Genomic DNA, 18,679 nt, shown 5'->3' with positions numbered 1-18,679 from the left:
CCCACCCCCTTGTTCCCTATCCTATTTCAAATAACCAAATAAGCATATATGCAATATATCAGACAACAAGGTAAAATACTGTAACAATATGAGATACCCAAGGGACAGCAAAAGAGATGAAAGATAACATAGTACATTAAGGACAACAATCACTCATTATATGGCTTTCACTTCTGTATCCTGGAGGTCGAAAGGACAGTTTTGATGCGAGAAGCAATGTGGGGGGGGGGGTTGGATCTGGTATGGGAAGTAGTGGATGAGGTAACAAAAAGCTTTAAAGGCAGCAGAAAAGAGGTTACAACTCTTACAGGAGAGAGAGAGAGAGAGAGAGAGAGAGAGAGAGAGAGAGAGAGAGAGAGAGAGAGAGAGAGAGAGAGAGAGAGAGAGAGAGAGAGAGAGAGAGAGAAAGCATGCGAGGAGTTGTCAGGAACGCTGTGGGGTTACTTTGAGAATCTGCCACAAGAGAAATGACAACCCATAGTCAGAAATGTTACTGCAGATTAAACAGGAAATGTTTTGTGTTCAAGACTGTCCAAGACTGTCATAATCACAGTTTGCAGAAAGTGTAGCTACTGATTAATGCAATTGAGTGTCAACTGGAGGAACATTTCTAAGGTCTTTCATCATCTGTTGCACCTTTTTCTTTTTCTTCTGATTATATCAGATATGTTGCCCTGTAAATTGTGGTAGTGGTACCAAGAATTTTTTAAAAAAAATTAATTTTTAGCCAGATGCCAATGGTACCAAGCATAAAAAATTTAATTTTTAGCCAGATGTTAATGGCTCATGCCAGTAGCTAGGATTGTAATTCTAGCTACTCAGGAGGTTGAGAGCTGAAGGGTTGAGGCTCAAAGCCAATCCCAGACAGAAAAATCCATAAGACTCTTATCTCCATTAACCACAGAAAAGAAGGGAATAGAGCTGTAGCTCAATTTGTAGTGCACGAGCCTTGAGTAAAATGCGACAGTGCCTGATACCTGAGGTTTGAGCCCAGGGCAAGCACCAGGAAAAAAAAAAGAATAATTAACTTAAAAAAGATTACTATGACAAGATGAGTAAGATGAGGTGTGGGATGGGGGAAGGGAAATGGGGACCAAGACATGAGAAAGGGTATCAATGTTTGTGAAGCAAGGCATCTTTTACCTGGTGAATATAATGTAAACCTTCTATTAATTACAATAAATATATATGGAAAAAGAAAAAAAAGATTATTATGATCTCTATGATCTGAGTGTGGCAGTATATCTCTGTAATCTTAGCACTTAGGAGGTTGAGTTCCAGGCAAATCCAGCCTACATACTGAGTCTGTGTCTCACAAAAGAAGGAAAATGAAAAAAACAATCCACAATCTAATATAAAAGACTATTTCATTACAATTTTCCCTTAAAAGAAGGCATATTTAATATGTTTCTATACATATTTGTGCACTGATAGACAATAAAGACAGCTGAAGGAGACAGAGAAATGTGACAAGGAGATGATGGAGAGAAACATATGTGAAAATATGTGAAAGAAAAAGAAAGACATGGAGGAAGAAAGTTTGACAGCCACCAGGAAGAAGGATTAAATTTCCAATGGAATTGATTGAATCTTCTTCAGAACACAACTCAATACTGGAACTGTACTTTGTGTGTTATTTTGGTGTAAAGGGGGAAGAGCGTGAAAAAAACACCTTCCCTTCAGGTTGAAGTCGCGATGTCTTGTACAGATGATTGGAAGAACTGAGGTCTGTGGATGTGGGCACAAACAGTCCCCACAAAAGTGAGAGAACATTTGCAGAGGCTGCAAGCACTCAGCAGAGCCATATGAAAAAGCCTGAAGTGGTGCTGTGCCTCAAGTGGTAGAGTGCTAGCCTTGAGAAGGCCCAAGGACAGTGCTCAGGCCCTGAGTTCAAGCCCCAGGACTGGCAAATAAATAAATAAATAATAAAATAACAGTTAAGTAAGTCTCTCTATAAGAAGAGAAAGGATATGAGCAACAGTAACTCATGCCTGTAATCCTAGCTACTCAGGAGGCTGAGATCTGAGGATCACAGTTGGAAGCCAGCCTTAGCAGGAAAGGCCATACTGCAATGAACTACTTTTGGAAAAATCTTTTTAGAAAAGCTGGAAGTAGAGCTGTCATTCAAGCAGTACATTGCTAGTCTTGAGCAAAAGAAACTTAGGGACAGCACCCAGGCCCTGAATTCAAGTCCCAGGAAGAGCACAGAAAGAAAAAGAAAAGAAAAAGAAGAGAAGAGTGGGCTAGAGTGAGTGATACCCTTCAAGCAAATGAATGCTGGGAGTCTCAGAGTAGTGGTCTCTCCCTGCAGACTATCCACCTACCATATCTTCTTCCTCCCTTGTGGAATTCTTTCACCCTCCTCTGCTTTCAAATCTTATCCACACTTCAAGTTCAGCTGCTTTGAATACCCACCTTCCAACCCATCCTCCCATCACAGGGAATTTTTCTTTCTTATGACATCTCAAGGCACATATTGCTTGTACCAACTCGTACCTAACATTTGTCACTTAATCACATGCAGTATCATCTTCCCTATGCATAAGTGCCTGGACCTCTGTCTAGACTGCAAATTCCTTGAGGAAAGATGAGATAACTCCTCCCCCTCCACTCCTGGGACACTTAGTGGGTTCTGATGTACCTGGTGGAGTTAATGAATATCTTAGCCATAAAGAAAGAAAGGCATGAAAAGATGAAGCTGAACAGACAAAAGGCAAATGGGAGAATGACTGAACATGAGAGTTTGGGGAACAGATGTAGGGAAGCTTGGCCCATGGCATAAGACAGTGTTCTGGGATTCCTTTGGGCCCTCTTTATTAACATATATTTCAATGGTTGGGGAGGAGATTTTGAAAGAGCTTAAGAGGAGAAAAGGCTCTCTCTAGAGATGTAGAACAAGGATCCTTCATAGGAAAGAAAGAACCTCATAAATGGATTAAAAGTGTGAGGTGAGATGCATGTACACTTTGTATCTGTGTGTGTGCGCGCGCGTGTGTGTGCATGCATGCGTGCGTGCCTATCTGTCTGACTGCCTGGCTCTGTCTGTCCTGGACCTTGGGCTCAGGGATTTAGCCCTGTCCCACAGCTTTCTGTGCTCAAGGCTAGTGCTCTACCACTTGAGCCATAGCTTCATTTCTGGCTTTTTTTTTTCATAGTTTATTGAAGAGTTTCAAGAACTTTCCTACCTGGGAGTGGCCTTGAACCACAATCCTCAGACCTCAGTTCCTGAAGTAGCTAGGATTACAGTGTGAGCCACTGATGAGGCTCAGATCCAAAGAACATATTTTGAGTCAAGAGTGTGGTATTGTTATGGAAATGTGGGGAATAATGTTTAAGACTATTTTTCTTTATCTCAATACTTAAGAACAAATGATAGACAGGTCACAGTGGCTCATGCCTATAATCCTAGCTACTCAGGAGGCTGAGATCTGAGGATCAAGGTTCAAAGCCAGCCCAGGCAATAAAGTCCATGAGATTCTTATGTCTAATAGCAAACCAGAAGTGGCGCTGAGGCTCCAGGGATAGGGTTGGAACCTTGAGCTGAAGAGCTCAGGGACATCACCCAGGCAGAGTTCAAGTCCCACAACCGACAAAATAAAAAGTTAAGCCTAGGGATATTTTTTAGCAGACAGGAATTGATCCCTAGTACCACCAAACAAATTTTCTAAAGATATAGTAGATTAATGAAATGGTGATAGGAAGGTGAGCCCAAAGAATACTCTGTCAGCCTTACAGAATCTTCAGATTCAACCAACTGTAGATTGGAAATATTTGGGGAGAAATCATATCTTTACTGAACATATATAGAGATTTTCTTATTGTGATTAGTACGAACCAATATATCACTATATAGCATTTATCTCGTATGATTTAGATTATTTGGCAGGTTAGAACGTTAAGTAAATGTATAGGTTATACAGGAAATACTAGGCTACATTAAGACACTTGAGCATCTCTGGGTTTTGGTATCCATTGATTCCAGCCTTCTTTGTCTACCAACTGCAGTTTTAGTGTTCTTAAAATGTACATGGCCTAGAGGAAGAAGATACTGGGACTATAGAGAAGAAAGGAAGTCACAGCTGAAAGTGAACTTGAACAAGAAAAGCAAAGACAGAAGAAAAACAAGCTTTCTTCTCTCTATTGACCAACAGCTGAAAGGCTCCCCCCTCCATACCCTGGAACTTTTACCACATGTACCTTGTTTTCACGAAGCAGCAGCTAAAAGTTATCAATATAGGAACTATAGTAAGAGACTACTGTACAGGCTAAGAGAAAAGCCTACCTCAATTTTCTCTCAAATTACTAATATATAGATAGTTACTAATCTGGAAATAGTCATTTAAAATAAACCTGGTAGAGGGGCTTCAAGGAGAGCAAGTCCACATGTTCTAACATAGACATTCTTTCCTTCCACGTCCAAAGAAAAATCCAGCAATTCGGGACAGTTATACACAGATAAAGGAAGAAGGGTATTGAAGAGAGGAGGGATGCAATACTGTAAAGTCAAACATCTAGATCTTTTCTGGTAGTATAACAATTGTCAAGATGAATTTTCACTTTTCCTCCAGATGTTTAGCATATTGTCAAGACCATCAGAAGCAACAATTTTCTAGCTTTAGGGATGTCACCTAAAGTGTCATGTGAATTGCCCAGTAGATAAAGCTTTGTTGTTACATTTTCACCATTCTCATTCGCTATGGGCATTTATAGAACTATGTCAGCCAAAACCCAGAAAAAAAAAAAACCACGTACATCATTTTATGTGGTTAGTGTAAAAAGTCAATTAACATTAGTTCTTTCCATTTTTATTAAAAGATGAAAGAGGACATCTAGAAAATCATGTTTGAATTAGCAAGATTGTGAGTACTTTATTAGAAATTGCACTCATTATTGTGTTTTAATTAAAATAAACATCAAATATCTAATCTCACTAGTATTAAATTACATTTATATGACATTGTATTATGATACTCATTTACAAAGCTTAAAAGTCAGATTTTATTTTTGAGAACAGACAATAAATCAGGAATGACCTACTAATGGGTGAACAGAATATTTAACTAGTTTAAACTGTGATAAAGAACATTTAAGCCTTTTGAAAGATAGTTATTTAAAGTGAGAGTATGACAATTGTTTAAATGAGAAATTTTACTTTTTTGTGTGTGCCAGTCCTGGAGCTTGAGCTCAGGGCCTGAATACTGTCCTTGGGCTTTCTCGAGGACAGAGCTCTACCACTTGAGCCACAGCACCATTTCTGGCATTTTCTATGTATGCAGTACTGAGGAATCGAACCCGGGTCTTCATGCATGCTAGGCAAGCACTCTACTGGCATCAGATACCAAACATCAGATACCAAATTCAAGTCCCTGTCTCAAGGCCTAGAAGCTGAAACATGTGTTATTGGGGTGGGAGAAGCCTAGAGGGAGAGTAAATGAAAGGAGAGAAGAAGGGTGAGTGAAACAGTCATATACTATGTACATATGGGAAAATGGATCCAGGTGACTTGAGGCAAAGTTGGAAGAGATGGAAGAGAATGATGGAAGGCTGATAATGATCAAGGTGGGTTGTAATCAAAAACTGATATGTTTACTTGAACCCCCTGGTACAACTACTTGAAAAAAATAGAAAAAAATAAAGAAAAAAAAGATAATGTGAAAACAAATGCCCTGCATGCACAGACAAGCTTTTCTAAAGATGAAAAATATACTCAAAATAAGGAATGGAGACGAATTTTGATTAACTGGTAAAATTAACAATGAAAGCATATGAGACATTATGATGATCGATACAGACTAACCAAAAACTGCACATAATATCACTAAATAAATTCAGTGTTAGCTACTTGGAATTTACCCAATCGTCCAGAAACAAGGACATACTAAATCCACCAGCACAACTATGTTCATTGCAGCACTATTTACCATAGCAAAGATATGGAACCAACCCTGATGCCCCTCAGTTGATGAGTGGATCAACAAGATGTGGTATATATACATAACGGAATTTCTGCCTTCAGAAAGAATGACATTGCCCTATTTGTAAGGAAATAGAAAGACTTGGAAAAAAAATCATATTAAGTGAAGTAAGCCAGACTCAAATGAATGGTTTCCCTCATTTGTCATAATCAGTAGAAACCTTGGGCTCTCCTAGCAGAGATTTGCAATAGAACAAAACCTAGATACATAAGGCCAAATAGGATGATGCCAAATGAAAGGACCTTCAGGATATAGAAACAAAAGCCACATAATGAGTGATTGTTGTCCTTAATATACTATGTTATCTCTCATCTCTTTTGCTGTCCCTTGGTTATCTCATATTGTTACAGTATTTTTACCTTGTTATCTGATATATTGCATATATGCATATTTGGTTATTTGAAGTCGGATAGGGAAGGGGGGAAAAAAGATGAGGGGTAAGGGTGTGGGGGAGGGAAATGGGGACCAAGACAGGAGAAAGGGTATCAAAGTTTGTGAAGCAATGCACCTTCTATCTGGTGAATATAATGTAACCCTTCTATTAATTACAATAAAAATATATGGAAATAAAATAAATTCAGTGTTAGAAGGATAGTTATGATTAGTTATAATTTTATAGCATTCATGAAAACTTCAAAAGAATGTATACAAATTAATCTGGACACTGGTAGTTCACTGCTATAATCCTAGCTACTCAAGAGACTGAGATTTGAGGATGACAGTTCTTTGCCAGTGTGAACAAGAAAGTCCAATTAGCCACCAAAAAAAAGGAGAGTGTGGCTCAAGCAGTAGCCTATGGTAAAAAAAAAAAAAAAAGGCTAAGGACAGTGCCAGACTCTCAGTTTTTTTCCAGTATCTCACAAAAGAATAAAACACAAAAATAAAAAGGAAGATATACAAATATAGTAGTAGCTTTCATAAAAGAATGGCAGCAGTGAATGTAAGAACCTACTCTTTTATACTACACAGTTCTGGGCTTGACTTTTTAATAAGAAGAATACATTATTTGTAAAATCAGAAAAAAATATTAAAAGAGCAGGCTAGGCTACTTGTGGCATGGTTCAATCCTAGTAAGTGTGAGGTCCGAATAGCATAAAAAAAATTTTTTTTTAAAGTAAATGCTTCAGGCCAGGAGTTTGGCCTAGTGGTAGAGTGCTTGCCTAGCATGCACGAAGACCCAGGTTTGATTCCTCAGTACCCCACATACATAGAAAAAAGCCGGAAGTGGTGCTGAGGCTCAAGTGGTAGAGCTCTAGCCTTGAGAAAGTCCAAGGACAGTGCTCAGGCCCTGAGCCCAAGCACAGGACTGGCAAAAAAAAAAAAAAAAAAAAAAAAAAAAAGTAAATGCTTCAACTCTTTTAAAGTTCCTTCCCAGATAGGAGAAGCAATTTTACTACTAGGGAACATACAGAGATTTCTTTCACAAAAGAAATAAAATAAAAAACCATAAGCCACAAACTGGGAGAAAATAGTCACAAAAGGAGGTTTATCCAATAAACATCCAAACAACTCTTAAGCTCAAGAAGAAAAAAGTAGAGAAAAGTATAGCCAATTTCTTTATTGTACATGACAAGTAAAAATATACACACACAAAAAAAGACTTTCAACATCAGGTCACTAGGAATTACAAATTAAACCAACAAGAACATATTATACATGTGTTAGAATAGCCAAAATACAAATCAACGGCAAGACCATATGCTGAAAATGAAGAGAGCTGTATGTGGCTCAAGGCTTGTCCTCCATTACCTATGGAACAGCTACTTTGGAAAGGTTTGTATTTGCTAACAAAAGTAAACACACTCTTACCATACAAACCAGAAATTACATTCCTTAGTATTTACCCAAATGACCTGAAAACTTAAGTCCATGCAAAAAACCAGCACTCACCTTTTTTATTTTTTGATACTAGTCCTGGGCTTGACCTCAGAGCCTGGGCAGTGTCCTTAAGCATTTTTACTCAAGGCTAGTGCTCTGCCACTTGAGCCACAGCACCACTTCTGCCTTTTTCTGTGTCTGTGGTACAAAGAAATTAAACCCATGCTAGGCAAGCATTCTACCACTAGGCCACCATGCTTCTGGATGTCTCCGCTTTTTGAACTTAAAGCTAAAGCTCGACCACATAACCATTCCAGCTTTTTGGCAACTAATTGCCAATAAGAGTTTCTTAGACTTTCATGCTGGCTTTGAATGTGATCCTCAGGTCTCAGCCTTCCAAGTAGCTAAGATTACAAGCATGAGCTAAAATCACCCAGGAGCTTTTCTTTTTCCACAGTTACTAAAAGACGGAAGTAACTAAGATATCCCTAAGTAATCAGTGACTAAACTATAATTCATCCAGACAAGGGAATATTGTTTAGCACTAAAAAAGAAATAATCAGTTAATATTTGAAAAACTTGAAGGAAGCTTAAAAATAATGTTAGTAAGCAAGTGAAAGAACCAGTCTGGAAAAGCTAATGCTGTGATTATGTGACAATTCTAGTCAATTATGTGACATTCTAGAATAGACAGCAAAAAAGGATTTTGAAGGGAGGGAAAGAAGAATGAAGAAAAAGAGCGTAAGAGTTTTGAAGTAGTGGAATAATGTTCTGTACAAAAGTACAATGGTAAGTATATGTCATGATACATTTTTCCAGAGCCACAGAGAGTCAACCATCATATAAACGGTGACCTTTACATCATAACAACTTATAAATATGCATTATCAGCTATAATGTAATCAGTCACTTTTGGCTGAGGGTATTCCTGGAAACTATTCTCTGTCCAATTTTACTTTGAACCTTGAACTGCTCATAAAAATGGTTTATCTGTCATCGTGAAAATGGCAATCTTGCCAAGGGCTATCTACAAATTCAGCACAATACCCATCAATATCCCAATGTCATTCTTTAAAGAAATAGAAGAGGCAATCCAAAATTTCATATGGAATAATAAAAGACCCCGTATAGCAAAAACAATTCTCAGCAGAAAGAACAGTGCAGGAGGAATTTCAATACCAAACTTTAGACTCTATTACAGAACTGTAGTGAACAAAACAGCTTGGTACTGGAACAAGAACAGGCCTGAAGAACAATGGAATAGAACTGAGGACCCAGATATTAAACCACAGACCTATGGCCACCTAATCTTTGACAAGGGAGCCAAAAAAATAGAATGGAAGAAAGACAGCCTCTTCAACAAGTGGTGCTGGTAGAACTGGTTAAACACCTGCAGAATACTAAAGTTGGATCCTTCTTTGTCACCCTGCACCAGGATTAACTCCAAATGGATCAAAGACCTCAAGGTAAAAGCAGATACACTGAAAACTTTACAAGAAGAAATAAGAGATACACTAGGTCTCCTTGTCACAGGTCGAAACTTTAATAAGGACCCAGAAACACAATAAATCAAAGAAAGTCTGGATAAGTGGGATTGCATTAAACTGCAGAGCTTCTGTATGGCAAAGGACATAGCTAGCAAACGAACTAGAAAGCCTACAGAGTGGGAGAAGATCTTTACTAACCATACAACAGACAAAGGCCTCATATCTAAAATAAATCAACAGCTCAAAAAATTGAATCACTCCAAAACTAATCTCAAAAAAAAAAAACAGTCATCCCATTAAAAGAGAGTCTTCTCTGAAGAAGAAATAAGAATGGCCTATAGACACATGAAAGAAATGCTCGACATCTCTGGCCATAAAAGAAATGCAAATCAAAACAACTCTAAGATTCTACCTCACTCCAGTTAGAATGGCCATGATCAAGAAATCTAATAACAACAGATGCTGGCAGGGATGTGGCCAGGAGGGATCACTGTTGGTGGGAATGCAAACTTGTTCAACCACAAGTCCTTCTTCAGGACATTCACTCTTAGACGCCCAGCTATGTAATTGTCGGCAATGTTGGTATTGAAAAGACAATTCTAGAATCCACGCTTGGCCTATTCTGCTTCACTGGGGAATATAAGAAAATATGTAGTTCATAGCTTGTGTCTCTGCCACAAGTTTGCTGCATTTAAACAAGCAAAACCATTGGAAGAACCCTTACTTAATCACAAAATTAGAACTATGCATTTTTAATGTCCTACTTTAAGCCAAGTGATATTGATACAATTTATTGTATGATATGGAATTAATTTTTCACCGTGGTTTGTACTGACAAAGACTTAGCCTACACAGCCCTACATTTTGGAAAGTCCAGCAGATATTGCTCTTTTTTTTCTACTAGCAATATCTACAAAGTTCAAAGCATTTATTTGACAATGTTAATACTAAAACAATTTTTATGTAATTTAAGACATGTCTCCAAAATCAACAAATAGCAATTGGGTGCCAAAATTTGATGATATATTTCAGAAACAAAGATTTAAATCTTATTTTTAAAATAGTGTCAGTTTAAAAGTAATCACCATCATTTAATTTTATTGGTAACGTTTATCAATTACATTGTAAAGTAATATGCTCTAAGATTTAGATTATGGACTATTCATGTATATTTGTTTCTAAACTAATGGCGAATGTATACATAATTCTAAAACTTGAGAGTTTAGGTTTACTTTAAATATCTGCAATAGTATGAGGGACTAAGAATAAATGTAGCCTTCAGTTCCAATTCTGATGCAGTAGAATTTGCTGAGTACCAACAATGCATCAGATACCATGTTAAGCAATTGGAAGAATAAAAACCAGGGGCTTTGTGGTGTTCTTCATTTGAATATATTATTCCCCAAACTTGAGATCTTTGAAAAACAATGATTAACACAGAGTTCCTTTTGATTCTATTCATCAAAAATCTCTTAAGCCATGTTAGTTAACACTGGAGATGGGTAAGTTGAACTGAACTTTGGTGTTTTTTATTGACACACTATTAACAAGACTTTGGTTGAAAGTTGCTTTGACCTTCCAAGGGAAGTCAATCCTAGAAACACTAACTCTCGCCATTCTATATAACACGGCTGCTACTTTTTAAAAAGGGCTCATGCTCATGAGCAGCAACTTTCTTCTCACGACTTTGTCTGCACACATTTTAAAAGAAGTTATACTTGGGATATAAGAATCATGAATGTAGGTGGATTAAGCCAAGAAAGAAATGTCAAAACAAGGATTCTTACTGGGTGCCAGAGGCTCATGCCTGAAATCCTAGCTACTAAGGAAGAGGCTGAGATCTGAGGACTGTAGTTCAAAGCCAACCCAGGCAGGAAAGACCAGACTCTTATCTCCAAATAAACTACCAAAAAGCAGGAAGTGGAGCTATCTCTTAAGTGGTAGGTAGAGTACTATCCTTGAGCACAAAAACTGAGGGACAGCACTCACATTATTCTCAGGCCCTTCCTTTCATTTTAATAAATTATCTTACACCCACAACCACTTAATCTGGTTTCCTCTTCCCTTAGTCCAGGGATTCTGGCTTCAGCATACCATTTCTTTTCTTTATATAATCATTACCTGCTAATCTAAGGACTGCCCTTCCCTAAACACACACAGTAAAATATGCATTGATTTTTAGTAAAGTCTCTGGCAGTATCTCCACTTTTACGACCATCTCAACTTCTACCACCACAGAATCCAGCTCAAAACAAAGGAGTTTCACATTCATATAGACATAAGTCATCAAGGACCTGTTCTGTAACAGCAAAAGGCAGAAGATAAATGAAAGGCCAATGAATTAATGTTTGGTAGTCTAAATAAACTAGATCTCAAGAGGAGCAAGCCTTTTCTAACTAATCCCTTTATAAATAAGAGATTAGCAGCTGCTTCCATATTTAGGATCTGGGTGGACAGAAATGAATGATGAGCTGCCAGAAACAGAAAGCCACTGGGATTTGAGACAGAGAGTCAAGCATGTGACAAAATTTATTCTGGAAAACTCTACAAATCCATGTTCTCCAGAAAAATGGAAGAAATTAGATAGCTAATAGCAGAACAATTGATAAGTAGATAGATAGACAGATAGATAGATAGATAGATAGATAGATAGATAGATAGATAGATAGATGGATATGAGGATATAAGTAGATGATAGATACATGATAGACAAATAGATAGATAATTTATTATTTAAAAATGGCTCATGTAATTGTAGACACTAAGAAGTCCCAGATTACCCAACTAGAGATCCAGAAAAAGCAACAGAATACTTCCATTCCAAGTCCAAGGGCCTAAAATGAGAACCAAGAAAGCCTATGTATAAAATCCAGTTTATGCCAGAGCCAATGGCTCACACCTGTAATCCTAGCTACTCAGGAGGCTGAGATCTGAGGATCACAGTTCAAAGCCAGCCCAGGCACCAAATACGGTAAGACTCACCTCCAACTAACCACCAGAAAACCGGAAGTGGCTTGTGGCTCAAGTGGTAGAGCACTAGTCTTGAGCTGAAGAGCTCAGGGGCAGCACCCAGGCCCAGAGTTCAAGCCCCATGACCGACAATAAATAAATAAATAAAAATAACATAAAATTCAGTTTGAATCCAATTCTACAGGCAGAAGTTGCTAGATGAGTTAGACCACTAGATTGGATGAGATCCAGTCACATAAGTGGGCTTCACCCCCCACCAATTCAAAGGCTGATCTCATCCTGAAACACCTCACTGTAGTTCCACCTACCTGATGGTAAAATGCATGTCTCATCAGCATCTAGAGCCTCCCCTTACCATTGTGCCCAGGCACCAAGTCACTTCCTGCTTCTGGGCTTTGTTTCTGTTGTCTCCAATGTATCAGCATTCCTTCTTCCCCATCTCTGCCAATACCTAGACTTCTGAGACAAGACCTGGTCTGCTACCTTCTCTCCAGAGCCCTTCCTGACTTCTCATTCTGTTGAGTAAGATCAGCCACTCCTTAGAAGCACTCTCACCAACCCAGGGTGGCAAGACTCCTTCATATTTATTAGGTAAAGGTCCCAGTGCTAAGTCATGTCTTAGTTCTATTATAACCTGAACATCCATTACAGGGCCTGTTGAATGTGTATGTGAATTCTTAGGATCAGAGTTCTACCTAAGCATACAATCATTTTAAAACTTGAATAAATCAATTAATCAAAAGGTCATCTTACTAGGCACAGTTGGCTCATGCCGATAGTCCTTGCTATTCAGGAGGCTGAGATCTGAGGATGGGAGTTCAAAGTCAGCCCAGGCACAAAAGTCCGTGAGACTCTTATCTCCAACTCACCATCAGAAAACAGGAAGTGGCACTATGATTCAAAGCTAGCCTTGAGCTGAAGTACTCAAGGACAGTGTCCAGGCCCACAGTTCAAGCCCTACAACCAACAACAAAAAATAAAGTTTTCTCTGTAATCAACAGATCTAAGTTAGAATCAGACGAGTCAACATCTCTCTTCAAATAAACAATCAAAAGATGATACCGAAAGAATAATACTAACACATGCTTATTTAATAAAGCTAAGCCAAGACATTAACAAACAAGATCCCTGTTGGTAAACAAATCTATAAAGCATTTAAAGTTGTTCTTAGAGTGCAGAAAAATGATCCTCATTTCCAGCAGGCATTATTTTTCAATCCATAAATTTGAAACAATCTTTCAAGGGGGAAGAAATGCATACATTAAAAAAATTATTTTCCCTATTTAAATATAACTCATTGTTACTGTACTTTCCCACCATAAGAACGTGAGACCCTGATAGTTTCAAAGGTGAAGTGTAGCAGCCATGCTTCACCTAGCATTCTTTGGGAGCCTGAGACAAAGGCCCCTGAGCAGGTATTTAATTGGGAAGTGATCCCACAGTGCAGAAGGGAAGATCAGGGAAGAGAAACAAGGCCAAAGGGACAGCCACTCTCCAGATGTGCAATTGAATTCACCACTGCTGTGGGCAACTGGTGTTAGATCCTGCCAGGATTTTCTGAGGAGTCTTATTGAGATGCTCACCAGAGCTGTCTGCCTAGAAGAAGAAAAGGAAAAACATGTATTCACTGGCTTTGGGGCCTCATTGGTCAAGAGTGGTCCTTCAAGCAATAACTCCACTACTCCCCCCCCCCACACACACACGCTGTGTTAGTTTCATGGCTGGAATCACAGAGAAGCTCTGAGTAGGAAAAGGACCTTGTCACATGCTTGTGCTGATATGATTGCAATCTTAGCCTTTACCTGTGAAAAACTGGTCAGTGCAGGGGCAGCTGCCCTCTTGCCAAAGCTGCACCCAAGTGGCCCAGGATCTATGTCTCCATCTCACCTCATTTTAACAGATAATATAGGCACTATGGATAATACATTCTAGTCTTTATTTTCCTTATTTAATTTTTTCTATAAGTCTTCTGTCAAGATATACAGGAATCTACTATTATTTTCATTCCTTTCCTGTGTATAATCCTCTTTTTCATTCATTCATTCATTTGTTTGTGCCAGTGTTGAGGTTTAAATTCAGGGCCTAGTTACTTTTAGCTTTCTCACTCAAGATTGATGCTCTATCACTTATACCACAGCTCCACTTCTGGCTTCTTGGTGGTAAATTGGAGATGAAAGTCTTACAGAATTTCCTGTCCAGGCTAGCTTTGAACTGCAGATCTCATGCTCCTGAATAACTAGGATTATAGGCATGAACCACTGATGCCTGGCTTCTTCATTAGTTTAGCAATATCTTAACTCACCCAAGACATATACAACATTCAATCAATATCTATTGTGCCTCAAATTATATACTACCCAATGAGTTACCAGTGAGAAGTACCAAGATAGAAAGGCATAACCCTTGTCCTCACACTCTAAGATGAACAGCTCTGCCATTTTAATGGAGCCTGGTCAGTGCCATGAGAGAGGAAAAATGGAATCAATAATGTGGCAATAATGCATGGTGGGAAAACTAGTGCTCAATATGGAATTTTAAAAGAGCATGGTATACGAGTTTAAGCTCAGGTTCAGTTGGCGAGATGAATTTGAATTTAAATTTGAATTTCAGTTCTTGTCAGAGGCCCATGGAGACCAACGTCAGAGACACAGAGACTGGTCTGTGTACGGTTTCATCCAACCAGGGATCATGGGAGTTTTCAAGAGGAACTGATCGTGGAAGAGATTAGGAGGGCTTTGTGTCAGACCAGAACTTCCTTTAGGTGGTCAAGGGGCTAGCTTGTAAAAGAAGTTGTGCCATGATCAGACATTCAGTCCTCTGGGAAGATTAAGAGAAAAATATTGAAAAAAATGGAAACATTAGTTCAGAGGCAAGTAAAATAGTGTCACACTATTGGGTCACACACTTAGCACATATTTATTGTGTATAGTATGTGGCAGATATTGTGGGAACTGAAGATGGAACGGCAAAAAGAACGTGATGGTTCCAGTGGGAGGAGAAGAGAGGTGGTGGTGTGATGATAACCAGAGTACAGTTTTGATGGTAGTTCAGGCAGTGGTAAACTAGTGGTGGTAGTGATGGTGACAGTTGTCACAATGATGGTGGTGGTCATAGCAGTGGCAGTTGCAAGGGTTGTCACAATGGAGGTGTCATTAGCATACTGGTGGTGATAGTAGTGGTGGTTGTAAGAATAATGATGGGGTGATAATGGTCGAAATCATAGTGATGCTTTTGGCTGTGGTAGTGGTTGTCATGGCAACAGCGACAGCCACAGCAGGACTTGTGATGGTGGTGGTAAGTGAAGACCTGATGACAATGGTGCTGTGTCACAATGGTGTGGGTAGCTATGGTGGTGGTGTGACTGTCACGGTGGTGGAGGTGACGGTGGTGGTGATGGTGTTGACGGTGGTTGTCAGTGGTACAGATGGTGATGTGGCAGCAGCAGTAAGGCCGGCAGAGATAAGTAGTGTTTATGTGTGTGGTCTTAGGGAACAGTAATCATACCTCACTTTTGAGATAGGATTGATTGCATTAAACAGTTCCTCAGCGTGATTCTTTATTTGCTACTCACAACAACTTTTAATAGGTAAACGCTATAGTAGTTTCTGTGAAGAAATTCAATCCTTGAATAGTCTTTCGATCACTGCTTGCCTATTTTTTCCCATGAGAATATTAAAATTTAAAGAAAATAAATGATGTCTAAACATCTAAGTAATATCACACAGCTAATAGGCAATGAGTCAGGTAAGATTCAAAAATCTTTCTTCCACAACAGAAATTTTGAAAACAAAAAATCAGAGACATAAGCCACTTCTACACGGGGCAGTTATTCAGGAGCAGGGCCTGTGGCGTTGAATTCTGCTACTAATTCATCAATCATTGGGGTCAGATAAGTTTTTTTCGGCAAAGTTAAATACACAGGTAAGAGTTGAATTTTTTAACAGATTTAAAATCAATTTAAAAATAACAAAGGAGTCAGAAATCAAAGTTTTGTCTGGATTTATTATAGTGCCTTAAGCACTAATCCATGAAATATAAACATGCCACTAAAACACATTAAAGTATGAATTAAAATCAGAATGGAGATATAATGCATAGCAATGTATCCTGCTTCATTGTTTGACATGATTAACCACACAGGAAAAATAATTGCCTAGCAATATGATTCTGCTTCAACAAATTGTGTGTTTTGCAAATATAAATTAATTACCAGGATTTGGAAGAATATCTAATAATGTGAGAAGACATAATCCTCCAGAAACTGAACATGTAATGTTTTGAAAAATTGATATTCAGGAGGAGCTTATGTCTGTTAACAAATGTTGAAATACTTGCCTGCTTGCAGGAATGAACAGATGGCTAAGTGACTTCTGGAAGTTTATAGAAGTGGAAGAGTTTAACTCTGGGTGCTTGGCTTCAGATGATATGGTATATGTATACAGACATGAAAGTACATACATATAATATAGAATAAATCTTCCAAATTTTATAAATGCTATATAGAAACATTTGTAATTATTCTATTAAAGCCTAGATGTTTTACTCTATAAAAATAAAAATAAATGCTTTTTGGAAATAGATTATCGTCTTACAAAAATTACAAAAATTGCCGGGCATGGTGGCTCATGCCTATAATCCTAGCTACTCAGGAGGCTGAGATCTGAGGATCATGGTTCAAAGCCAGCCCAGGCAATACAAAGTCGTGAGACTCTGATCTCCAATTTATCACTAGAAAATGGAAGAGGGGCTGTGGCTCAAGGGTAGGGCAATAGCCTTGAGCTAAAGAACTCAGGGACAACACCTAGGCCAGAGTTCAAGCCTCATGACCCCCCCCTAAAAAAAAATTACAAAAACTAGGTTCTAAAAATCTCAGTAATGAGTTAAAGTTACATAAGAGCAAGAGCAAAAACATCAGGATTGAAATCTAAAGATTCAAAATCTAGCCCTGTGCTAGGATTTTGTGCAGGCTCATGCCTGTAATCCCAGCTACTAACGAGGCTGAGATCTGACGACGGTGGCTCAAAACTAGCAGGCAAGGGCCAGGAATGTGGCCTAGTGGTAGAGTGCTCGCCTAGCACACATGAAGCCCTGGGTTCTGTTCCTCAGTACCACATACACAGAAAAAGCCAGAAGTGGTTCTGTGGTTTAAGGGTAGAATGCTAGCCTTGAAAGAGCCCTAGGACAGTGCCCAGGCCCTGAGTTCAAGTCCTAGGACTGGCAAAAAAAAAGGTAAAAAAGCTAGCAAGCAGGAAAGAAAAGCCTGAAAACAAAAACAAAAACAAAAACAGAAGTGAAGGTATGGCCAGCAGTAGTAGATGGTCAGCCTTGAGTGAAAAACAGAAACTCTAGGGACAGCATGAGGCCCTGAGTTCAAGCCCCAGTATATAAAAAAAAATCCAGGCCAGGAGTGTGGCCTAGTGGTAGAGTGCTTGCCTAGGATGCACAAAGACAGGCTCAATTCCTCAGCACCACATACATAGAAAAAAGCTGCATGTGGTGCTGTGGCTCAAGTGGTAAAGCTCTAGCCTTGAGAAAGCCCAAGGACAGGGCTCAGGCCCTGAATTCAAGCCACAGGACTGGCAAAAAAAAAAAAAAAAAATCCCCAGCCAAGCCTTTATCCATAAATTCAGAATGCTCTACTCCTTCATTATTTGGAATATTAAAATCTGGTCGAGTCTATTTAAACAGCATTCAGCTCTACCTTTTGTTAAGGCTCTTTGCCTTACTTGTATATATTTAAAATAACTTCCATTCAAATGAAACAGAGATGTTAAAAGCTTTTCTTCCTGACAGAGTAATATAAATGTAAACATTGTGAAAGAACCCATCAGTTGGTTTAATCTAAACAAACAAAAAAATTAAGAATTTAGCCTTGTTTTACTTTTCCCCAGAAGATAGACTCATAATTAAACTTTTCACCTTTCCAAATTACTACATCTGTATCCTGCACAGTGGGTGGTTTTCTTCCAGACATTCTGACTTGGAACAATGTGTAAAGCAGCAGTCCTTGAATAGAATTTATAGCTAAATTTAACTAGGCATATTTTAATAAGATTAGCATATCTTTGTCTTTCAACACTAAGTACCTTACAATTAACTGAATCTAGAGAGCATATTGTTTCATCAGAAAGTGAGATTTGCAGCCTTCATTTCCATATTTATTGATGCTGTATGTGGAAGGAAGCCTGAATTAAAACAACTCTGTCTACCCTAGAGAGAACTCAAGTACAAGAGGGAGTTCGCCTTTTGAGAAAGGTCACATAAAGGACCCCAAATGTCACCTGTCCACACTGACTCTTCATCATCACCTGTCTTTGGTTGGCAACGAACTCACAGTTGCTATCATGGTGGTCACAAAGGCTGGTCCTTCCAGAAAGATCTATAAAATAAAATAAGACATTTTCAAAACCTACTTTCTTCCTACAAGCA

This window comes from Megascapheus bottae, chromosome 26 (assembly GCF_031878675.1).
Source record: "Megascapheus bottae isolate mThoBot1 chromosome 26, mThoBot2.hap1, whole genome shotgun sequence".
In the NCBI taxonomy this organism is placed as follows: Eukaryota; Metazoa; Chordata; class Mammalia; order Rodentia; family Geomyidae; genus Megascapheus; species Megascapheus bottae.
The sequence above is the reverse complement of the archived record's forward strand: the minus strand, read 5'-3'. Positions refer to the sequence as shown.